The sequence below is a fragment of the Tamandua tetradactyla genome, chromosome 5, assembly GCF_023851605.1.
Source record: "Tamandua tetradactyla isolate mTamTet1 chromosome 5, mTamTet1.pri, whole genome shotgun sequence".
In the NCBI taxonomy this organism is placed as follows: domain Eukaryota; kingdom Metazoa; phylum Chordata; class Mammalia; order Pilosa; family Myrmecophagidae; genus Tamandua; species Tamandua tetradactyla.
The window spans coordinates 47,518,999-47,544,750 of NC_135331.1; the positions used below are offsets into that span (position 1 = coordinate 47,518,999).

General features: G+C 36.7%; 1 long non-coding RNA gene across 1 annotated transcript; it reads left to right on the plus strand.

The window, feature by feature from the left end:
- The first annotated feature begins 1,224 nt into the window (after window positions 1-1,224).
- On the plus strand, window positions 1,225-25,386 carry LOC143682405 (uncharacterized). Its single transcript, XR_013175115.1, has 3 exons — window positions 1,225-1,320; window positions 17,613-17,648; window positions 24,769-25,386. It is a non-coding gene; the product is annotated as an uncharacterized LOC143682405 (long non-coding RNA).
- Window positions 25,387-25,752: the final 366 nt, after the last annotated feature.

Consider the following 25,752-nt stretch of genomic DNA (forward strand, 5'->3'; position numbering starts at 1 on the left):
GCTCAGAAGTACCCTAACTTATGCCCTTGTTTTTTTGCAAGCAGGGGTCCTATCTAAGAAGGCGTGCAAACACTTAACATGCCATCATTCTCTGGCTTTAATTTAGGCCTCAACCCATCTTTTCCCTCTATCCTTTAAAAATAATTTCACAGAAAGGCACACTTTAATGGAAACACAGATTTCAGAGTCCTGTGAGAAGACAATTCTATACTTCTAATTTCCTTCACTGAACGCCACACAAGGCAAATCAGACCTACTGCTTGGTGATTTTAAAGGATTGGGATGCCAAAGAATTTCCTCTTTTTTTTTTGCATGGGCAGGCTCCAGGAATCGAACCCGGGTCTCCAGCACAGCAGAAAGATCTCTGCCACTGAGCCGCGGTTGCCCGCCTGGAATGGCAAAGATTTTGAGACTGGTGAGGTACAGAGCCCTTTCCGAGTCTATCTGGGCATTTCCCATGAGAAAAGTAATCAATTTTATCACTTGAGGGAAAAACTGTTCCTCATTTTCTTACCTAATCCAAGGGTTCTCAACCTGAGCAATATTAACATTTTCGGGCTGATAATTTTTTGTTGGGAGTTGTTGTCTTGTGCATTGTAAGATGTTTAAAGAGCATCTCCAGCTTCTACTAGCTAGATTCCAGTAGTTTGTCCTTTCCTAATTGCCAAATGTGACAAATCACCAACATCTACCAGACGGTGCCAAATGTGCCCTTCTGGACGAAATAGACAATTAGAATTTGTTAATTAGAACGTTAATTTCAACAAGAATATTTTCTGTTTAGGATACACAATTATGTGATTTTTTTTTTTAGAAAGGCATTGGAAAATTTACAAATTTTGGATATGTTTAAACATTTAGGCCTTGTCTCAACTGATATAAGTCTCTGGACATTTATGTAATGGCATAAAAGGAATTATACTTGGTCATCCTGCCAGGCTTAGCCATAAACTCAATTTTTGAGAGAACATCCCAGCTAGCACCGCTCTGGACAGAAGAGTGGCTAGTGGAGGATGGTAAGAGCTGCCCCTCGCTTCTCCCAAGGGCTCCTGCTGCTTTTTCTCCAAATGCCCCCTCCCTGCCTTTTGTGCAGCATAATGTACCAGTGAGGTCTGTATCTCCATATGGCGTGGATGATAAACCCCTTCTACAAACCACACTTGCTGCTTCTGCTTTTCGAGCTATGTAGTTGGGAACTTCCAACCAGCAGTGTCTGGAAAAATTCTACTCCTCCCCTCTGGGTCAGAAGAAAGCAAGAGTCAGGGGTCCACAGGTGCCACTTCTCCCTCCTCCATGAACTCTTGCAGGAGCCCAGGCTAGGTAAGCCCAGGGAACCCCTCCACGACCCTCGCCCTCATTCTCCCTTGTCCCTGCACCGCCTGTGATCTAAAAGCTGCCTGGTGTTATCTCTGCGTGTCTTCACCCAAAGTACTTTCACATAACAGCCTCAACACTTTATTAGTCTATTTTCTTGAAGGTCCCTAATATATGCTCCATAAATGTGGTTGCTATTTTTCCCTTCTGACATTCTTTCATATTGTTTATTATACTGCTAATTAATCAGCCAGTTCAGCCATCTATTCCTGCTGGGATCTTGTCACGATGGGCAAAGAAATCCAGTTCCCATTAATATCCACTAATCCCCTCATCTTTCTTAATATGTGCAGCTTCAGGGAGGCCACAAGTTTATCTGCTTGAGAAAGATCAGCCCTGTCTCTCCTCCCAGTTACCTGGCTGTATGCTTGGTTCTCTCTGTTTTCAAATTGTTTTCTGGTGATTTCCATCTGCTATGCACACAATCTTTTTTTTTTTTTTTTTTAATTGTGATTCCTCGTGTACAGGCCAGGGGGAATAATTTTCTCCCTTGATAGATGTGGTGTCTGAAGAAATATCCCTCTTCTAATGATGATCGAGCTTCAGTATTGATGAAAAATTCATTAATTGATAGGTTCATTTATGTGTTTGTGATTCCCTTTCTTTCTTTTTTTTTTTTTCCAAAATACCCATTTCAAAGGGTTTTAATGAGGATTAAATGAGATGACGTTGGTAATGAAAGTTTTGGTCATGGCTCTCAATCAACTTTAGTTGACAGTATAATAATCTCATTGTATGTGAATTGCGTTTTAGAATATGTACACATACTCCCCATACTGTTTTTAGGTGTGATGCTGAGCCATCTCTAGTGCCTAGAGATTCGCTTTGTCTTTCAGTGTAATAAAGCTTTTAAGGAGAAATAATAGAAGCAAACAGTTCCATTTTTATAAATATTTCTCAATTAACTTCCAAGCAGAGATTTATAGACTGTTTTATTAGTAAAAAAAAAAAAAAAAAAAACTTTCTGAAATTTAAGAAGGCAGCTGGAATCTACTTCTTTTTCTGGTGGCTGAATAATATATGGAGTTGTTTCAAGGTCGTGACCATTTTGAACATAAAGTTGAAACAAAAGCCAGGGCTCAGTTCTTTTATTTTTCTGTAAGAAAAATCATCTTTAATATTTTCTTTCTTTCCCACAGTGGATTTGGGTAATATTTTTCTCAAAGAACAGTGAACAGATCTATAATTTGTCTAATACGTTGTTTTGTTGAGACTGAAATCCAATAAAAAAAAATATATATTACTTCCTCATTGAAAACCCAGGTGTTCAAAATAACTTGCAGAAGTGTTTCTTCTTGAAGTGATGCAATGTGATAAATGCGTTATTCAGTGTAGTAGTCATTGCAGGAAAAAGCAACCAACTGGAACAAATCTTGCTTTTCCTGTGGAACAATGCAAAATTCAACTTCTGCATTCAAAGGAACTTGCATAAAGTCTCAACTCTGTGGCTTTCACTTCGGCTTGAAATCTCTTTGTGCTCTGACAGTCACTGTAGGACAAAATGTAAGTTGATAACAAGTGACTTCAAGGAGTGATACAAATTTGACTAAAATCACCCGAGTTTGTGTCACTAGCAGTACAGATATATGTTGAGATCATGAGTCACAGGCATGATATGATTTTTTTCCACTTCTAGTTAGAACGCAAAATTCAAGCCTCAACCATATATCTCCTGACATTTGCAAAGTTGTGTCTTTGTGCATTAATTCAAATGAAATAATATGAAATAATAAAATAAAAATATATAACTTCATAAAATAATAAATAATATATAAATAATAAAATAATATAATGATGGACATATGTACAAATGCATTTATTTCCCTTCCCTTGCAGACATACTGATTTTTGCCAAATTTTACCCAGGATGTTTATAACTATTGATTACCGAAATATAGTTGAAGTTACTTATTTGATTTTAGTAGAAAAATAGGTCAAGGAAACTTTGTAGGAAAACAATTGCAAGTAGTGCATGCAGAAAAAATTATGTCAATCTATTATTTTTAATGCCCACATAAAATATATCTTAAGTATAAGGAACTGGAATGGGAAGCTCACCAAAAGGAATATTATTTTTAAAACGTTAGCCACAAATCTGAAAATGTGTTCCAGTGATTCTCAGAAGACATTCCACTCAGGTTTAGCAATGCTGCACTGGACGATTTCCTTCTGTTGACTAGTTACATGGTGAGAAGCAAAGCATCTGCTTGTTGAGCTTATCTGTGAACCTGTTTTTCTATTTTTTCTAAAATGAATAACCCCCTACAGAAAGCATGATTTGTTACTTATACCAATATTCATACTTCTTAAATTGTTTATCAAGACATGAAAATCTCTTTCACTCTATAAATTCTACTCAGAGAATATTATCAAGTAAAACGCTTCCTCTTAATGATCCTGCATTTATCTTTTTATTAGAAAATTAGATACATTATAGTGCTTTCCTTGTAATTGTGTTTACTAGGAAACTCTGTGCTTACTTTTGTACTGAAACATATATTTCCCTTTTCCCAGATTTTCATATAATCATTCTTTCATTATTTTTATCCTATCATTTTATTCTACTAAAGTATTGCTCTACTTTAGTCTGTATTTTATTGTAATTAACATAATGAACTAAAAGTTGAAACCAGATCTCACTTATATTGTTATTCAGCATTTAGTGGGCACCCAATACATCTTTGAATGAATTGGCATATGGATGAATAAATGAATTAAAGTAAACTACTTGATATTAAAATGAAGAAAGATCATTTGAAAGTGAATTGCAGTAACTTTCAAGATAAGAGTTGGCATCCTGGGAATGAATGACATTACAACGAAAAGGATTTCAACATGGAGGAGAAAACTGGAACATTGGGGAAATTCATTAGAGGATGGAATAACAAAAGGAGACAGAGGAGAGATGTCCTCAAAGGTGAAAAACCCCAGAGAAGAAAGTTTCAAAAATGAAATCATGACTAACAGATTCAAATGCTCCGGAACATCAAAGAGGTTGAGAACCCCCAACATGCTATTGCGTTTTGGGGTCCTAATGGTCTTAAGAAAGAATTTTCAGAAAGTAGAGGCAGAGAGCAGATTGCAGTCAGAAGAGTGATAAAGTAGAGACAGAGATTTAGTAGCTATTTTTAAACATTTAGCTGATAAAGGAAGAAGGAAGATCCATAACATAAAAGGCTTGGGGAGATGGCCTCTGTTTGTATGAGCTGGGAAAGAATGGCACAACATGCCATGATGTAGGCTGGTGGGGCTGGAGGGTCCTGTATGGGGTGCAAAGAGAAGAGGGGATGTTTCCAGAAACCAGGTGGCCCTTGAGAGGAGAGTGGAGATCTTTGAAGAGGACATGGTCTGTGTTTGTTTCCTTGAATTGCCATGTCAAAGTACCACAAACTGGGTGACTTAAAAAATGGCAGAAATTTGGTTAGCTAATGAGGTTGAACTCCAATGTAAGGGAATAGATAGAAATGAAGGTAGTTCTCCAGTGGGTCTTAAAGTAATACTAACATATTAATGGTGAACAAGATCGAAAGGGGTTGTGTAGACCTATATGTCCCACTGATCAATACTAGAAATATAAATTAGTTCTTGCAAAAACTACTGCAAAGTTATGATTTGTGTACAAAGAGTGCTTAAGTCCAGGGTAGAGAGGGAATCTGCTATCACATGCAATGGGCTATGTTTAACAGGAAAACATCAGCACTAGCACAGCAACAGCAGAGGTAAATTATGGGGGGAGCGACAAGAGTTAAGGGGAGCTTTAGATTTCTTATTTGGTGAGGGTGTGTTTATTGCTTATCTTTCTCTTGGGAACAATGAAATTACCTAAAATTGAGAGTGTTGGTGGACTATAGACTTTGGGCACTATACATGTTGACTGATGAGTGCAGGAGGCTGAAGGTGCACCAACTGAGAAGTAGATTGGCAAACGATGGTGCATATGTATGATCGAATAATGTACTGCTACATAAAGGATCGAAGTCATGAGGCATGAAATGATGTGAATGAATCTGTGGGACATTCAGGGAGGCAAATAAGCCAGAAATGAAAGAACAGTTATTGTATGGCTTCCTTTAGAAAATGCTTGTAAGAAAACAGGAGCCTAAATTGTAAGCTCTTACAGCAGGCACATTTAGTCCAGACTGGTAATTGTTATTTCTGGATTTTGAGAGACTGTTTTATATATCTATAACCTGTTATTTAGAGATAAGAAATGAAGCCAATCAGGGCAGGATTAAAGTAATTCAGAATACAGGGGTAAGAAAGACACTGCCTATATTTTACAACCACATCTACTCTTTGAAACCAAAGGAAGAAAGATTTGTTTTGTCTAGAACCTAAATTTTCTGTAGCACATAATCAAACTCAACCTATCTATATAGCTCATTTTGAACAATTGAAACACAGGGAGCCCAGAAGCAGAATGAGGGCCTTTAATCCTGTATAACTTAATATAATGCCTGGATACATCTTAGAATATATTAAACAGATGATCAAAAAGTACTGGCAAAAGGATGGGAGAAAAAAGATGAAACTATTAAACTTTCAGCAGAGAAGCTTAGTCTACCAATAGGTATGCCCAAGAGTTACTTCTGGAGGACCTCTTTTGTTGCTCAGATGTGGCCTCACTCTCTCTAAGCCCAACTCTGCAAGTGAAATCATTGCCCTCCTCACTATGTGAGACATGACATCCAAGGGTGAAAGTCTCCCTGGTGACATGGGAGATGACTCCCAGGGATGAGTCCAACCCTGGCACCGTGGGATCAACAATTCCATCCTGACCAAAAGGGGGAAAAGAAGTGTAATGAATAAAGTATCAGTGGTTGGGAGAGTTCAAATAGAGTTTAGGGGCTACTCTGGAGGTCACTCTTACACAAGCTTCAGTTAGTCATTGCTACCTATCATAACTTGCCAAACCCCAACCAAAACCATTCCAGCCAATCATAAAGAGCACCTAAGGCAATATATAAAATTCTACGAAGGTTCCATTCACTAGGGTAACTTTCCAGAAACCTACAGCCTCCAAATGGGTCCCTGGACCAGATAAGTCCTAAAACCTAGAAGGCCAGCCTCTCCAGAACATCAACCAGTTCCATTCCCCTGTCCCATATTATTAACAGCCCCTTCCAACATGAAAAAGTTAGAATGGGCATAGTCCAAATGCCCTTAAAGAGTGGGAGAAGATCAAAGGTGATGGTAGAGTTATATAGAGAAGGTAGGGTTTAAAAATGAGTGTGAGTCAGAATCATTATATTGATATTTCTTTTAGTCTCCAGTATCTTAGAGCCACTAGAAGTAAAAAGCTGAAATTGTGGAATTGCAATCCATATCAAACTCTGAAATCTGTTCTCCAACTAATTGTTGTGCCATGCTTTGAAATTTATTACTTTTTTGTATATATTTTTCATAAAAAAGAAAAAAAAGTTTATTGTGATGATAAAAAAAATATTTATGCCTTCTAGCCTCCTATATTCTGGAGCACCTAGAAGGAAAAATCTGAAATGATTGTATGGTAGCTGATGGCAAAACGCTGGAATCTGTCCTGTAACTATTTGTTGAAGAGCACTTTGAAAACTTTTCCTTTTTTCTTTTTTTTTTTTTGCTTTGTATATATGCTATATTATACAATAAAAACAGTTTAAAAATGGCAGAAATTTATTGTCTCACAGTTCTGGAGGCCGGAAGCTGAGAATGAAGGTGTCAGTAGGGCCATGTGACCTCTGAAGTCTATAAGGAAGAATCTGTTTCATGCCTCTCTCCAGGCTTCTAGCAGTAGCTTGCCAGCCATCCATGGCCTTCTCTGCCTCAGTTGCCAAATGGTGTCTTCTTTGTCTAAATTTCCTCTTTCTATAAGGACACCAGTCATATTGGATTAAGAGCTTAATCTACTCGCGTATGGCCTCATTTAACTTGCCTGTTTCCATCTGTAATGACTCTATTTCTAAATAAAGTCACATTCTACATTACAGGGAATTAGGATTACAACACATCTTTTTGGGAGATATGATTTAATCTTGAACAGGGCCTTCTCTCTGAGAAGGTTTAATGCAATGGAGCGGGGAGGGTAATGACACAGAGAAGTTTTGAGAGGCGAATTTAAGTTTCTTGCTGTAGACGGGATATTTTCATTAAAAAGTGAGATAAATGATCTCACAGAGAGCTGGAGATAGCACTCAGGAAAGTGGGGAAAAGTATTTTTTACTACAAAAGAAAGACAGCAAGGGATTCCTCAAGCAGCAGTGAGGACCTAGCCAAAAATGAAGGGGTGCCAATCAGAATTTTATTTTTTTACTTTTCAAACTTGCCGGATCAACTTGAACTATACAGGAAAAAAAAAAAAAGAGTACAGTGGAAGATTGACAGAGAGCTAGAAATGCAGAAAACCTTTTATTTAATTCCATTTTTAAAAGATTTTGCTCTTAAAAATCCTAACTAGATCCTTATATTGAGAATATCTCATAGCAAGAAACACTATGTGCTAGAGGAAAAATCATGGTCTTCAACCAACAAACTGGGCATTTACTCCTGTGTAAACTAGTGCAAATACTTGGATTTTTTGAGTGTCAGTTTTCTTGCAAGGGAAATAACAAAAATAGCATTCTATGTGGCAGTTCATAGAAATGTGATATTGTTCATGACATGCTTACTACCTAACAGTCAATGAAAGTTGAACACTTCCTAGATTAAATTATTGCTTGCTTCAGTTTTGCCACCTGGGCCAACAATCATAGACTCATATTAACATCTATGAATGCTGCTCTTGTTTAATTATTTTGAATTTTAGGTTCCAGCAATAATTTTGTAGATTAAATAAACATGACACCTGCCTCTCTTTTAATTGGAATTCAGCATTTGTCCAATCTGTTTTCTGTAATTAGTCTTGAGTTTTTTTCACAGACCTTGACTGGCTTTTGTCATTCATTTTGCTTCCCCAAATTAATTTCTTATGGCCAAGAGGAAACAAATATTCTTTGCTTACAGTGTCCAATTTTCTGCTCTGTCCCCTGACTTGTTTGGTTAAGGCTGATGTTGACGATTCCCTACTTACATCTCTTTTCCTGGCCAAAGAACAATTGTCAACTTAGGTGGAACTGACCACAATCTTTATTAACAGAGCCCAAAACGTTTTCTTGTGGTTTCTATACAGACCTCATTTTTTTTCTTTTCCATCTAAGTTTTCATTCCCTCCAGCATCATTGGGATTGTTTTCAAGTTATTAAAAAATAAAAACAGCAAAGCACAAAACAAACAAACACAGCAAAATTTCTCTCTTGGGAGATATAAAAATTTCTGGCTGGTTCCAGAGTCCTGTATCAGTGATTTATTGTTTTGGTATTTGTGGCCAATTCTCATCATATCTGAAGAATAATCTGATGTGAATCTTTAAAGCATAACTTTGAACCTTAAAGTAGTCAGAATACAGATCATACCTTGAATTTTAAACTTACACTGCTTTTTTTGGGGGGAGGGTGTTCATGGTCCGGGAATCGAACTCAGGACTCCCACATGAAAGGTGGCCATTCTAACCCCTGAACTACCAGTGCACCTTACACTGCTCTTTAAAAACCATTTTATTTGCAAATAATTTTAATTAAATCTGTAAAAAAAAACACTTTTTTCTATATTTGGTTCATCTTAGATTAACATACCTTTAGTGAAATCCCTGGCTTATGCTGTACATTAGAAATCATTTAGATAATGCTCCCTAAAATTTCTTCAAACTTTATAGGGGTAAAACTGCTGTTATAAATTTAATTTTGGGGGGAAACTCACACTCATTTCATTTTCCCCCAAGAATATCTCACTAAATAATAATTTCATGGATTTTTTGAAGAAGAACTTCCCCGGAATTGTAGGGTTTTTTTGTAGGACAAGACTTTAAATAAAATGGTAATGATCATGTTTGGAAACATCTTAAATGAGGATGTTATCTTCTCAGATATTTAGAATTTGTCTTCCTTTGCTTCTTCTTTTCTCTCCAACCCGATATCTAAACCACCAGGAAATTATGCAGTCTCCTCCTTCAGGACATCCAGATTCTGGCCACTTATCTCCCCACTCCATGCTCTCCTCTTTCTCCTCTTATGTTATTAAAAAATCTCCTAACCTCTGTGCACCTTCCCCTCCCTGCCTCCTGAAGTTTAGGATTAACACATCAGCAACATGATCCTTTAAGAACATCTGGCAAATCATGTCACACCTCTGCTCCAAGCCCTTCATGGTCTCCTGTCTCCTCAGAGTAAAATTTAAAGGACCAATAACAGATCATGAGCCTTGTCTGATTTGGGCCTCTGCTATTTCTCTGACCTCTTCTACCACTCACCCCTTTGCTTTTTTGTTAGCTTCTTATACTGGCCTCCTTCCCATTATGGAAAACACTAATCCATCCAGGTCTTGGGTTTTAGCCTCATGGCTCTCCCTCTCACTTCCTATAGGTCTCTTCATAAATTTTACCTTGTCTGTGCTGCCTTCCCAGCTCACCCTGCGTGAAAGAAGGTGGCAAATTAACCAACTCTCCACCCAGTCTGCTCTTTCCCAATTGCCCTGTGTTGTGAGTTGCATTGTATTCCCAATCGAAAAAATATTGAAGTCGAATTTCTAACCCCTGTGTGCCGGTTTGAAAAGATTGTGTGCCCTAGAAAGGCCACGTTTTAATCCTGATCCAATCTTGTGGGAACAACCATTCCTTTTAATCCCTACTCAGCACTATAGGTTGGAAACTCGATCAGATTATTGCCACAGATATGTGACTCACCCAATTGTGGGTATTGACCTTGGATTGAAGGGAGATATGACTCCACCCATTCCAGGTGGGTCTTGATTAATTTACTGGAGTCCTTTAAATGAGGAAATATTTTGGAGAGAGCCACAGAGCCACAAGACTCACTAAGCCCACGCAGTCAGAGAGCTTTGGAATGATGAAGGAATTCCTTCTTGGAGGAAGAAGGAATATGCCCCGGGGGAGCATCATGAAACTAGAAGCCAGGAGGGAAAGCTAGCAGACTTCACCATGTTCACCATGTGCCTTTCCAGTTGGGAGAGAAACCCTGAACTTCATTGGCCTTCTTAAACCAAGGTATCTTTCCTTGGATGCCTTAGATTGGAACTTCTTATAGCCTTGCTTTAATTTGGACATTATCACAGGCCTAGAATTGTAAACTAGCAATTTATTGAATTCTCCTTTTTAAAAGTCATTCTGTTTCTGGTATATAGCAGTCTGGCAGCTAGCAAACTAGAACAGTGTGCTAATTCTGACCCCGCGGCCTTATTTGGAAATAAGGATTTTGTCACTGTTACCAATTCAAATGATTGGATTAGGGTAGGCCCTAAATCCAGTGCCTAATTTTCTTTTAAGAGGAGAGGAAACAGAAAGTTAGGAAGAATGACATGTGATGGAGGCAGAGATTGGAGTAGGGCGGCTGCGTCTACAAGCCAGGGAGCACCGAAGATTGCTGGCACTCACCCGGAGCTGGGAAAGAGGCATGCGACAGATTTTCTTCAGTGCCTTCAGAAGGAACCACCTCTGCCAGCACCTTGAGTTCAGACTCTGGCCTCCAGAACTGGTTAGAGAATAAATTTATGTTGTTTGGAACCACCTGGTTTGTGATAATTTGTTATGGCAGCCCTAGAAAACCAACACGTCTTGCTGTATTTTTCTTCAGAGCACTCATTGCCATTTGACATACTATATTCAGTTAATAGCTTACTGTCTCACTTTCTTCCCTTAAATGAAATCATCACAGGGGCATTGCCTTGTTTTCCACTTTATTTCCCTAGTGCCAAGAACGTGCCTGGAACACAAACTTTGGTGTCCATATATTATATCTTAAGTGGATGAGCAAGTAAATGTGTCGGGCCTACTCTTCAATGCAACAGAACATAGTTCTTCTCGGATTCCAAGACAATCAGCTAATTTTCCAGTTTATTTTTTCCCCCAATTTCTGCAGAAAACCGAACTCTCATTTTCCTAACTTCTCCACTGACTCCCTGCCTCTAAGGTATTCTCAGTTTAATAAAATGACCCCCATACGACAGTTAGGCAAAAGAAATAAATGTGTGAAAATGCACAGAATAGCATTTTACCATTTCTTAGCAGTTAAATTAAAGGACAGATGGAATGAACCTATGAGAAAAATAAATATGGAGCTCCTGCACTGCATTATTTATGGTAAAATGTAATTAGGTTTATTCACTAAGCTTCAGTTCTAAGTTAATTGTATCAATATGACCTTGCCTTTATTTTTGACTTTCGGTGGTACGAGAGTGAACATACGAGACTGGGGTTCTTAAAGTCTAGTGTAAGGCCAAATATGGGACGCCTTCATAACATGGTGCACCAAGAAAATAAATATCATGCCACCTCCTTAAACTGATTTTCTTGAAATATTTCTTCAGTGGTATTTAAGGTAAGGCTGAGTACCATGTAAGGAAAGGCAAGTAAGAAAAAGGCAGCTGGTGGGAAGTTCAGCTTCTCATTTATGGCCCTGTGCGACTCCACTCAGACTCCAAATTGCACATCCCACTAGGCTAAATAAAAGCCTTACTTTCAGCATCTCACCTGTTCCATCCCAAGTTGCTTAATAAAATAGTCTTTTCAAGCGCATATTATACTCTTACAGAGAGGAGTTCTGTAAATGCGCTTTCCTCCAGCTGGGAACAGTAATTGTTCTGTGCCCTCATAGACTGGGACCCAACTGGCTGATCTCCTAACACAGGCCTGGTCAAGACGTTACAGTTCTATATGCTCTTATTTAAGGCAGGAGAAGAATGTTGCTGTTTTGCCTAACATGGTATTTCTTCGTTGCAATCAGTTGAATGCAATCTTTCCACTTTGCTAATTCTTAAAAAAACCCTTAAAAATTGCAGCAATTCTTATTATCAAGGACAGAACTCAAGCTTCAAAAAAAAAGAAAGGAAGGAAACAGTGCTTTTGGCCAATCTCCATTACCATTTAAAGTGAAAGATTAACTAAATTAACTAAGGATTGTTTAATTAGTAAGTGAATTGATCCGATTCTATCCTGGCTTGGTTGGTTGATTTGATTTTGCATTTTCTTTTTCCTGGATAGGCTCTAAATGGCCACTCAGGTATCTTTTGAGGAACTTCATTCAGAGATCGGGCCCATGCCCAGGGGTCCCTGGGACTCTGTCCTCCAGCGACAGACACCGATAGTGAGGGAGCATAAAGGCAAGGGCAGTACTGACAGCTGGAGAATTGGTGCAACAGTGGCTCAGTGGCAAAATTCTTGCCTGCCATGCCGGAGACTCAGGTTCAATTCCCAAAGCCTGCTCATGCAGAAAAAGAAAAAAAAAAAAAAATAGCGAGAGGCACAAACCCTGTCTAAAATCTCAGTAGCTGGATGTTTTCAGTTTCAACACCACAATTTCCTAAGGAGTGAGGCTGGGTAGAGGGAAGCTTGGGGTAGCTCTTAGTTCCAAAGCAGTAAGTTGGTGTCTATGCCTTAGTTAAATGAGCAAGAATTAGATTTGATAATATTGCCCTTCTTATCTCTTTCCTTCTTAAATGAAGGCAAAGGACAGGAAAAAGAGGAAGGGGGTTTCTTGAACATCTACTAATTCCATGTAATTGTACCCAGTATTGATTAGGGTTTAGATGGAGTATGAGGGATGCTGAAATGACTCTAAATTAACTCAGGAGTCTTTGATGCACAAGCTGAGTATTGTTTCTCTGGCCATACTTAGTTACTGCTGAGTCTACAAATGATATTTGTACCTCAGAAGTCAGCTGTTAACGTTCGCACTTCCTCCAGCCCACCAGTGCTACTGTTTGCTTCAAAATTTAAATACATTTGCTCCTCGTCTACGTGTTGGAAAACCACCATCCCAACCAAATATTTGAGACTACTTAGAAATTCTAAGCAAATACTTCCACTGAATTCTCTACTTACACTTTACATTTTATCACCAATCCCTTTTTCATGCTTGCTGCCCCATTGAAAAGTACCTCAATTCCTTAATACTTCAGAGTATTACCAAGATAAGGTGTTGTACAACCTCATTTTGAAATCAGTTCTGACTGATTGCTTTTTTTCCTCATTTTTAGTTGAATTTTCATGCTTCTTTGCATACCTTGTCTTTTTTTTATCTGTTGCCAGACATTGTACCTTTTGGAATTGAAACTTTTGGGATGCTGGGTATTTTTGTATTCCTATTCATGTTGTTGACTTATGTTTTGCATATGGGTAAGTAATTTGGGAATATTTTGATCCTTTTGGGTCTTATTTTTAAGCTTTGTTAGACAGTTCTGGAACTAAGGTTCATATGTCCCCTAACTCATGAGCTTTTCTACTTTGGTTATTGGGGATAGACACTGTTCCTATTACTACATGTTCTCTAAGAACTGTTCCCTCAAATCCTTTCATATAGTTATTTCCTGAACTCAAGCAGGTTTTTGCGGGTTTTGCTTTTTTCACATGCATATTCTGATCTCTGTCGATTATTTGAGTGGTACCCTCAGCCGATCTCTGTCTTGTGAACTCCAGCTGCCTTGGTTTCCCTGAACTTGCAGTTCCATCTCCTCAGTTTAGGGAGCCCACTAGGTTGTGCCTTGGTTTCCTTTCTCGTATTCTTGACTCTTCAAGGAACAAGCTGAGAAAATTGTAGGGTTCCATCTTGCTTGTTCCTGTCTCTGAAAGGATTACTGTCTCTTGTTACTTGATGTCCAGTGTCTTTCGTGGCATTGTCCAGTCTTATTTTGTCCAGTTTTATTAACTATTTCAGGTAAGAGGGTAAATCCAATCCCTTTAACTAAATCTTCATTAGAAGTGATGTCTTCTAATACTATATTTTGAATTCAATTTTATGGACCAATTGTGAATTCCCCCATACACAAATTCTCTCAATATGGGGAAATCTAGCTTCAATGTCACCTTTTCTGGTTACCTTTCACTGATTCTTCTTTTTTCCCTTTGTATCACCCCTGACAGAATTTATCGTTCTTTCTCTGATTTGGCAGTATTTTATGCTTGCATCCTTAGCATTTGTCACATACTAGTGTATTATTTTTCTAAATATACAGGGACCCTTTATTGTTTTGGTAATTAAAATATAAATAACTTTTTCAAAATGTATCCAATGATATTTTGCCAGAGCAAGTAAAAAAATAAAATATATTAAAAAGTATTCTTTAGCAAAAGATAAGAGATCAAACATATACATTTACTTATATGTATCTCCTTAATGGATGCTAAAATAGCAGTAGAGAGATTTTTTATTAATTAAATAATTGATTAAAATTAATTATTATATTAAAATTAATTAATTTTTATCAATTAATTTATATTAGTTAAAAAAATAACAAAACATTTAGAAATCATTCCATTCTACATATACAATCAGTAATTCTTAATATCATCACATAGTTGCATATTGATCATTTCTAAAACCAATTTCTTAGTATAGTTGCATCAATTTAGTAAAAGAAATAAAAAGACAACAGAAAAAGAAATAAAACGATAATAGAGAGAAAAAAAAACAAAAAAAACCTATACCTCACATGCAGCTTCATTCAATGTTTTAATGTAGTTACATTACAGTTAGGTAGTATTGTGCTGTCCATTTCTGAGTTTTTGTATCCAGTCCTGTTGCACAGTCTGTATCCCTTCAGCTCCAATTACCCATTATCTTACCCTATTTCTATCTCCTGATGGTCTCTGTTACCGATGACATATTCCAAGTTTATTCACTAATGTCGTTTCATATCAGTGAGACCATACAGTATTTATCCTTTAGTTTTTGGCTAGTCTCACTCAGCATAATGCTCTCTAGGTCCATCCATGTTATTACATGCTTCATAAGTTTATTCTGTCTTAAAGCTGCATAATATTCCATCGTATGTATATACCACAGTTTGTTTAGCCACTCGTCTGTTGATGGACATTTTGGCTGTTTCCATCTCTTTGAATTGTAAATAATGCTGCTATAAACATTGGTGTGCAAATGTCCGTTTGTGTCTTTGCCCTTAAGTCCTTTGAGTATATTCCCAGCAATGGTATTGCTGGGTCATATGGCAATTCTATATTCAGCTTTTTGAGGAACCGCCAAACTGCCTTCCACAATGGTTGCACCATTTGACATTCCCACCAACAGTGGATAAGTGTGCCTCTTTCTCCACATCCTCTCCAGCACTTGTCATTTTCTGTTTTGTTGATAATAGCCATTCTGGTGGGTGTGAGGTGATATCTCATTGTGGTTTTGATTTGCATTTCTCTAATGGCCAGGGACATTGAGCATCTCTTCATGTGCCTTTTGGCCATTTGTATTTCCTCTTCTGAGAAGTGTCTGTTCAAGTCTTTTTCCCATTTTGTAATTGGATTGGCTGTCTTTTTGTTGTTGAGTTGAACAATCTCTTTATAAATTCTGGATACTAGACCTTTATCTGATATGTCATTTCCAAATATTGTCTCCCATTGTGTAGGCTGTCTTTCTACTTTCTTGATGAAGTTCTTTGATGCACAAAACTGTTTAATTTTGAGGAGCTCCCATTTATTTATTTCTTTCTTCAGTAGAGAGATTTTTAAAAGACATTGACAGTAATCATGCCACTGTAGTACTGATGGGGGGATAGATACATAGATGAGTGGAACAAAAAATAAATTCGGAAGTAAATCCACGCAAATATGCTCAATTAACTTTTTTGGGTTTTTTGGCTTCTGGCTTTTTTAAAAAACTTTTTTGTATTGTGAAATGTAACACATATATTTAAAAAGCAATAAATTTCCAAGTACATTTTAATAAATAGTTATAGAACACATTTTAAAGTTTGGTATGGGTTACAGTTTCAATTAACTTTTTTTTTTCAGTTTCAATTAACTTTTGACAAGGAACAAAAGTAAGTCAGTGGAGGAGGGGTAGCCTTTCTAATAAATGGTGCTAGGACAATTGGACTTCCATTTGCAAAAAAAATACCTTGACTTAAACGTCACATTTTATACAAAACTTTACTCAAAATGGATCACAGACTTTAATATTAAACATAAAATTATAAAACCTTTAGAAAAGAACATAGGAGAAAATCTTTGAAATCTAAGGCTAGGAAAGAGTCCTTATACTTGATACTGTAAGTGCAGTCCACAAAAGGAAAAACTGATAAACTAGATCCCACCACAATTAAAGACTTTTGCACTGTGAAAGACCCTATCAAAAAGAAAACTACAGACTGGGAGAAAATATTTGCAAATCACATATCTGACAAAAGTGTTGTATCTAAAATGTATAAACAACTCTCATCACTTATCATCAAAAATATAAAAATCTAATTAGAAAAGTGGCAAAAGTCGTGAAGTGACATTTCACCGAAGAGAATATAAAGATGACAAATAGGCATATGTAAAGATGTTTGGCATCATTAATAGTCAGAGAAACAAATAAAAGTAAAATGAGATATCACTACACACCTGTCACAATGGCTAAAATAAATAGTTCTGGTAAGTATGCAGAAAAATCAGAGAGCTCATATGGTGCTGGTGGCAATTGAAGTGGAGCCGCTGCTCAGGCAAATAGTTTGGTATTTTCCTTCAAATGGACTTATGATGTGACCCAATGATTGCATTCTTGGGCATTTATCCCAGAGTAATGGAAACTTATTTTCACACAGGAACTTGTACACAAATATTTATCGAAGCTTTATGTGTAACAGCCATAAGCTACCCAAATATTCTTAAACAGATGAGTGGTTAAACACAGTGTGATATATCGATACCATGGAATGCTACTCAGCAAGAAAAAGGAACAGACTATAAATATATGCAACCACATGGATGGTTCTCAGAGAAATTATGTTAAATAAAAATGACTTTCTCAAAAGGATAAATACTGCATGATTCCTTTCATATAACATTCATGAAATAACACTGATGGGGATGGATAACACTTTAGATGTTACCAGGTTTTAGGGATGTGGGGTGAGGGTTGGGTATGTCTAAACAGTGTAACACAAAAGGATCTTATGGTCATGGTACAGTTGAGTATCTTGGTGGTTATGCAAGTCTCTACATATGAAATATTGGACAGTGCACCATAAACACATAAGTAAATACAAGTATGACTAGTTAAATCTGAATTAACTATGGATTGTATCAATGCTGATTTCTTGGTTTTGATATTATACTATATTGCTAAGGTACAGATGTTATACTATACATGTTAACATTGGGGACAGCTGGAAAAAGCATGCATGGAACTTCCCTGCACATTTATTTTATTTTATTTTTGCATGGGCAGGCACTGGGAATCGAATCCGGGTCTCCAGGATGGCAGGTGAGAACTCTGCTTGCTAAGCCACGGTGGCCCGCCCCCTGTACATCTTTTAATCTATTATTAATCTATAACGTTTCAAAATAAATGTGTGCTTTAACTGAAGATTTACATCCTACAGATCTTATTTCAATCTAGACTAATCTTTTTTGGCTTGAAGACACATTAGTCTGCTGAACTGCTCACTTTTCCTCTCCTGTATTGAAGATCTTTTTTTTTTTTTTTTTTTTTTTGCTGATTTCCTTGCTTTTCTCTTTCTTGCTTTATTACCTCATTTTCATGAATCATGTGATTCGGTAGCTTCCTAAGAAAGTTTGTTTGAGTAGTTTTAAAAATTATTACACATTTGAAAATGTCTTTATTCAATCCTCACATTTCATTGATTCCTTTCCTAGGTATAAAATTATAGACTGAAAATAATTTTTCATCAGAACTTTTAATGTTATTATTTTACTGTTTGGGGAATCTAATTACTATAGTTATTAGCAATTACTCTAGTTATACTGATTAGTAGTTACTATTAATTACTCTAGCTTAATTTTTGTCTCTAGAGTTTATTTATGCAGACTTCAGACTGACTCTTACTTTTGTTACCTGTTTTTCATACATACAAAGCCCCTCAGGGGATTTGTGAAGTGAATTAGATCACTTTCCATCAGAATCTTCCTTCTGGGTTCAATTAGTTATTTTTCAATAGATTTTATACTTTAGAACTGCTTTAGATTCACAGAAATGTGCACCAATTACAGAGTTTTCATATATCCTCTCTCCTTCCTGCCCACAGATTCTGCTATTCTGATTCACGTTTATTTTGTTAGTTTCTAAAATTTTTTTATTTTTAACCCAAGAAGCTCTGAAATTTCCTGATAATATGCCTTTGGGTAACTATTTTATTTCCTTAAGTTTTCGGGGACCTCAACTGGCTCTTTCACAAGTCCTTCACTTTGGGAAATTTTTTATTTCTTTTATCATTTCCTCTCCTATCTTTGTTCTCTTATCTCTCTTGAGTTTCTGCTAGTCGGATGTTGGGCCCCCTATATGAATTCCCTAATTTTCTAATATCGTTTTTTCTCATTTACCATCCTTTGCTATTTTGGTCTACTTCATAGACTTTCCTGTCTTCTATTAATTCTTCCTTTTAAATTGTAATTTACTTTCATTTCCAATTTCTTTTTATTTTTCTCTGATTGTTTTTTTTAAATAACATTCTGTTTTTATTTTCTTTCTCGATGACATATTTGTTTTAAATCTCTGTTGGCTTCAACTGGGTCTCCTTTTCTTAAGCATTTATATTTTAACCTCATTTTGCCATGGGAGAAGATTTCTTCTCTGTCTGATATTCCTTCACTGAGAATTTAGATATTCACTAGAAGCACAAAACACTTATTAGAAGCTCTGGGTGAAGCTCGGGCAGATTCAAACTGGACTTCATTGAGGGTGATTACGCTGATTCTTAAATATCCAGGGGTCTTTTACCTGGGGATGTTCCTTTTTTTTTTTAAGCAGCAGACTATCCTTTAATTTTTTGCCTGGCAAATATAAGCATGGCAACAAGTATTCTAGAAACAGGGCAGAGACAGGGGCTGTGGGCCCCTCATTTTTCATGTGTAGACCGACTTATTCCATTCTGTCTGAACCATTGTGCTTTTCAATGTTCCCTGGTTCGTGAACCCACTCCTCCAGAGACTAGGCCTTTTTTCTTTCAGTGTTTATTTGTGAATTGGCAAAGAGAGTTTCAACAACCGCTAAGTATCCAGTCTTTAGACTGGCTCCCATCTTCTATGTTACCTGCCTCTCCCACACACAACACCTGTCCAAGGATTTTTGAGATGAAAGAGCTTGCTTTTCTATCAGAATCCAGTTTCTGTGTTCATTAGATTTTTTGTGTTTTTCCTAATAGATTTTATATTTTAGAGTAACTTTTGGTTTCCAGAAAAATTACCCAGAAAGTACAGAGTCGCCACATACTCACTCCTTCCTGTACACAGCTTCTCCTATTAACGTATTGCATTAGTGTGATACATTTGTTGCAATTGATGAACCATATTGATGAACGATTAACTAATGTCTACAGTTTACATAAGCTTTACCCTGTGTATTGTACAGTTTTGTGGGTTTTGATAAATGCGTAATGTAGTGTATCCACCTTACAGTATCATACAGGAGAGTTTTACTACCCTAGAATTCCCCTGTACTTCACCTATTCATCCCTCCTCTTTCCCCTTGAACCCACAGCAACCACTGATACCCTTATCGCCTCTGTAACCTTGTCTCTTCCACAACGCCATGGAGTTGAATCAAAGTATGCAGCCTTTTCAGACTGGCTTCTTTCACTTAGTAACATATATTTAATGTTTCCCTATGTCTTTTCAGAGCTTAGTAGCTTATTACTTTCTTTTTTTTTTTTTTTTTTTTGCATGGGCAGCCACTGGGAATCAAACCTGGGTCTTCGGCATGGCAGGCAGGAACTCTGCTACTGAGACATCGTCCCACCACCCAGCTTATTGCTTTTTATCACTGAATAATATTCCATCATATGGATATACCAGTTTGTTTATTCATTCACCTATGGAAGGACATCTTGGTTCCAGTTTGGGAAAATGATGAAAAATGCTGCTATGAAACTAGTGGGTGGGCTTTTGCATGGACATTTGTTTTCAACTCATTTGAGTAAACAAATATGAGTGTGTTTACTGGACCATATGGTAAGCTTATGTTTAGTTTCATAAAAAACTGACAAGATTCTCTTCCAAAGTGGTTGTACTAATTTTTTCTTTCTTACGCCATCTGAATTTTTTAAAATATATTTTTAATTGTGGCAATTCTATGTTTAATTTTCTGAGGAAATTATCATTTTACATCCCCATTATCAGTGAGTGAGAGTACTTATTGCTCCATTAACCTCATCAGCATTTGGTTCTAATTGGTGTTTTGCATTTTAGCCATTCTAAGAAGGATGTGGTGGTATCTTTTTGTTGCTTTAATTTGCAATTCCTTAATGACATATGATATTGAGCATGTTTTCATATGTGTATTTGACATTCCTATGTGTCATTTGGTGGCGCATCTGTTCATTTTTGCCCATTTGGTAATTGGTTGTTTGTTTTCTCGTTGTCTTTCAGCTTTTGATGTCTTCTGCTCTGCTATGTCATTATCTCTCCTCCATCTGATTTGGCTTTCTAAAACTTGACTACAATAGTTTTTCTGGTGTTATATCTTCTACTCCTATCTTTGTCCTCTAAAGTTGAAGCATTTTAAATGAATTAAGCCATATATTTATATATTTTTATTTTGGGGAAGGGAGAGGAGATAACCACCTGTCTTTACATTTAACCCAAAGTTAGTGAATACGTTTGAAAAATATTGCTGGGTCTTATGTTAGCTTCTTGTTATTCTGTATTTTCTTAGCTACAGAGGTACTCAATGGACATTGATGTAATATGAACATCACACAGGTGCCTGAGGAAAAAGCACTTCATGCTGGAAAAGTTCAGAAGTCCCTGGTCATTTAGATGCTGAATGAGGTGTCACTAGAGGGGAATCCAGAAATCTTGGGACTAAATTGACCAATTACTGGGCTCCCATATTTTCTGTGGTTTCTGCCACAAGCTAGGCATTCCTAATGTACTGGCCCCTCATTTCCACATTTTTAATGGGTCTCACCTAACAAGGTGAGTGCCTTTATAGTCCATACATCAAAATATACTACCTTAACTACTACAGTTAGTAAATGGATGATGCATTCAATTGTTCATGTTTCTTTGTAATGAAAATTTATCATCTTTGATTCTTCCTTAAAACAGAAGAAGCAAGCACTAAACTAAATGACCTATAGCATAAATTGAGGGAGCTTTCTAAGCAGGCAGGAATTTATTTATATGCCCTTACTTAATGTAGCATAAAAAAGCAAAGCTAATGAAATGCGGGGAATGATTTTCATCATCAGTGAACATGTTAGCTTTGTATCCTATTCTTGGTTGAGTAAGAAATGTAGGTCATTAGGCATTTTGCTTATGAAAGCAAAATAAGATATCAATCTTCATATTTCCTACCAGAGCCATTCTTACATTTACTAAAAGAAAGAAAAAATATAAATGACTCATTGTTTACTTAATGATTAATAGGGCAGTAGGAATGATTTCTGTGTCTTCATTTGAGGCACAAGAGAAAAGTCTATTAGAAGGTTTTGTTGTAAAACTGCTTGGAAAGTCTATGATTCTGGTGGGTCTTGTTTATTGGATTCGAACATATTAGCTTAAGAAACCATATGTGAATTAAGGCAATATTCATTTCATCCACAGAACCTACAGAAACAGAGAGGGCAAAATAGGAAAAAAAAGGAAGCCAGATGCATATGACAGCAAAAGTCTTTTAAATAAGGAAAATAGAGGAATGAAGAATGTACTGAGGAGTTAGCTATCCCAAGCTGAGGTTTCAGCCAGAGGTTCACTGCCCACTGGCTGGGCAAACATGAGGAAGCCTATTCCTCGGCACAATGAAATGTAGGGCCCTCCATCATCAACACTGCTATGGCAGTCACTACAGCCTCCACCATGATAGGTAGTTTCCCCATTTTTTTTTTTCTTGCTAAACAAACCTGAATTTATCAGACCAAAATACCTTGATCTTAGTAAAACTGGATTCCTTCTCTAAAGTGGGCATGTTACCCAGGAATAAGAGGAAGTCTTCAAAAAATTTTATAACAAAGAATTTTTGTCCTGCCTAAGAAGCGTATTAAAAGAAAAAGATTCTTTTCTACACCACCAAGCTCTTTTCTCCCTCCATTTAACATGAGAGAAAGATCTCATGCTTGGAGCTGCTGCATTCATGTTGATCCCATGAGGAATGGGCCAAGAAACTGACTTTTAGCCCTGAGATCAAGCTGCTGGATCAAAGTCAGTAATGGCTTACCACTAAACTTCTTCTTAGGGGAAAAAAACGCAAATTATTTAAGCCATGGCTTTTTCTGTGTGTTCTCATTATTTGCACCCAGTAGTAATCTAATTGTTATGCCTACTTCCACCTCTTTGCTACCTTGACCTTCTACATTACCAACCTACACTCAAGCCATATTGACCAACTTGCATTTCCCAATATGCACCTTGATGTCTCTTGCATCTTGGCCTGGGTCCACGAGCACCCTCTCCCTGAATGCCCTCCACTCTCCATTACCCCGTGACCTTTCTAGTCACCTTTCATTTAATAAGGTTTCATTTCATGAATTTTTTTTCTTTGGAAGCTTTCCTGTCCTAAACCTCCTCTTCATTTACCACTCCAATTCCTTTGTTTTACCCACTGCAATCTAAGCAGAACCATTCTTTCGATTGTTCTTATGCTCAGGCCCCACTGATCTTTCTCTTGTTCAAACATCCTGAGTCATTTCTCTGTTAGAACCAGACCATGAGTGTTTCATTGCATTCAGTGCCTTAGCCAACATCTTTCACGGCTAGTTGTTTTCTGTCATTCAGGCTTTAATGTACATTCTCTACAATGGACTCTAAGTTCAGAGAGGGCAAGAGAGGATCCGTTTTATTCAACATTGCATCGTCTATGCATCTGACATAGCCTTGAATTGAATGGGTTCTCAAGAAATATTTGAAAATGGACAAACTGAGTTCTAAATGGAATTTCAAGTCCTCTTCTAATGGTAAGCTCTTCATTGTCAGAGAAGACACACTGTTCATCTTTGTAGATCACAGAATCCAGCTAAGCACACTTATATCCTTTTGCCAAGAGCACAAATGCTCCACAAATGCTGAGTGAATGGGAAGAAAGATGACTGGCTTAGCAATTTTACCAATTTCTTCTCTTTGGTTAAAAGCACATGTCTATTTCCAGGAAAGAAGTTGCATCTAATTAATAAGAGTGGTGACCCTGCAATTTCAATTCTTTGCAAAGGAGATTGATGTCTTCATAAATCCAGAGCTTAAAACTTTAAACAACCTAAGAGCACATTATCAAATTCAATCATTCCTAGGAAGACATTTTTCCCAGAATCTACAAATTGGAAACCTGAGAGGTCAGGCCAAGGTCCGGTCATTTTGATGGGAGGATCTATGAATATATTGATCTTGCAAGCATCTTCCTTCATGAGAGAGATGGGTGCACCGTGAAAAAGTTCATGGTCAATGTTTTAGTCAGGGGAATTTTGGACCGGAGACCCGGAAGTAACAGTTACAAGTTTGGTTTAAGTTCAAATTAAGTCTAACTGTCTTTACACAGTTATCATTATAAATAATGTTCAAATGTCTATATGTTAAACAACAAATATTGTAACTGAGTACAAATCAAATATTAAGAGCAAAGAAGAAAATCTTCTAAACATTTTCAGAGACAGACAGACTGTGAAACAAGGAAGCCATTCTGAGAATTCTTAAGCATTTTCCTTCTTGTACAACGTCTTCTACAGGTACAATACCCCTCCCATCAGTCAGCCTGAGGTCTGTCTGATGTCAAACACTTTCAAATGAATTAAAACAAAAAGTCATTGCTACAAACTTTCCTCCACGTTTCCCCTTCCAAACTACCTATTTAAAACAGCCTGTTAAAGCACTGAAATAATCTACTTCAAAATTCATATATGTTTCAAGATGTATACTTGAATCAAAATTCGTTTTCCTTGAGTTGGGAAGATATATTTTATGCTGGTGGAACATTCAGGAAAAAAATACATACTATTTTAAGAATATTAATGTATACGTTACAGTAAATGTTCTGATAGATTGAGAAATGGGAAGCTGTTTCAGGATAGAGTGAGCTCACAAATAAGGTTGGAATCATGGTGGGTTGTACAATATTGAGAAAGGAGAGAAGGAACTCTGATCAATATAAGTGTTATGAAAGTGGGAACGCTAACAGTCTGATACCAATGGACCCGCATTACATATTCAAATAGATCACTGCAGAACAGGGGAGGATCTTTTTTACCAGTCTTGTTCAGACAAGGAAACACTGTTCTGATCTCAATGTCACCTTTGCTGAGAGTGGTGAATCAGGTTTTTACAGAAGATTGTTCATGGACTCTCTACTGAGGCTCCTGGGATCTGGCTAGTGAGACTAGATTACATGTAATAAACTTCACGGGGTAACTTAATGTTAACTCTCTTTATTTGGCTTTAAATAGGCACCCATCAAGCTGCCTTTGGATTGTTTTCTTGAAGAAGAGCATTTGTCAAGCTTCATCTGATGATTAACCTAAGTGTCATTGTGACAAAGGAAGAGTGAGAGAACCTCTTTAGCTTTTTTCATCCACTTCTAAATTATTTGCAATTGAAGAGAATGTGAAAACTCACATCTTGAAAGTCAGCGGGACTACTAGGCGATCTCGTCAGTGAGGTCAAGAGCATTATAGGACAATTAACTTGGATCTGTTATTGTAATTAGTACATGGCTTCTGTCAGCGTATTACTAAGTGTTACGCTGTGCAAAGATGGTAAGGGAAGCGTCTGAATTTCAATCTAGAGAAAAATATTTAAAATAAAACAGAAACATATGCTGGCAAATGAACGGGATTATAATTGATGAAAATCTGAATTTATTAATTTTCAAGGTTGCCTTGTATTGTTCCTAGCTCTAAGTATTAAGACTTAGAGGCCCTGACAGATCATACAAGAAACCTGAGACAAAGAATAATAGAAGAATTATGAATCATATTTTCATTGGCATTCTAGATTAATCTTTCATTTTTCATGTGTTATAAATGATAAGCATATTAACTGTAATGTATTTTCTATGTGAACTGCTGAGCAAAGAACTTTATTTTCTGAGTATTTTTAAATATCTGATTATATTTTATAAAATAAAATAATTTTTTGAAACAAACAATATTATTTTCTTACAAGAGATTAGCTGTGCTCAATTGTTTCTTTTGCAAATGGATTTGAATTTGTGTAGACACAGCCATTAAATGCATATTCCAACTCCATTAATAAATAAAAATAATAAAATTCTAGTTTATCATTCAATCTCTGTAGCATCCTTTATTATTTCACTTGTCAGGCAGAATGAATTTGAATAGCTAAAATATGAGATTCATCACAAAAACATGTAATATTTACATACACGGTTCATGGAAGTCTGTATATGGTTTACTTTGATCACAAAAGGG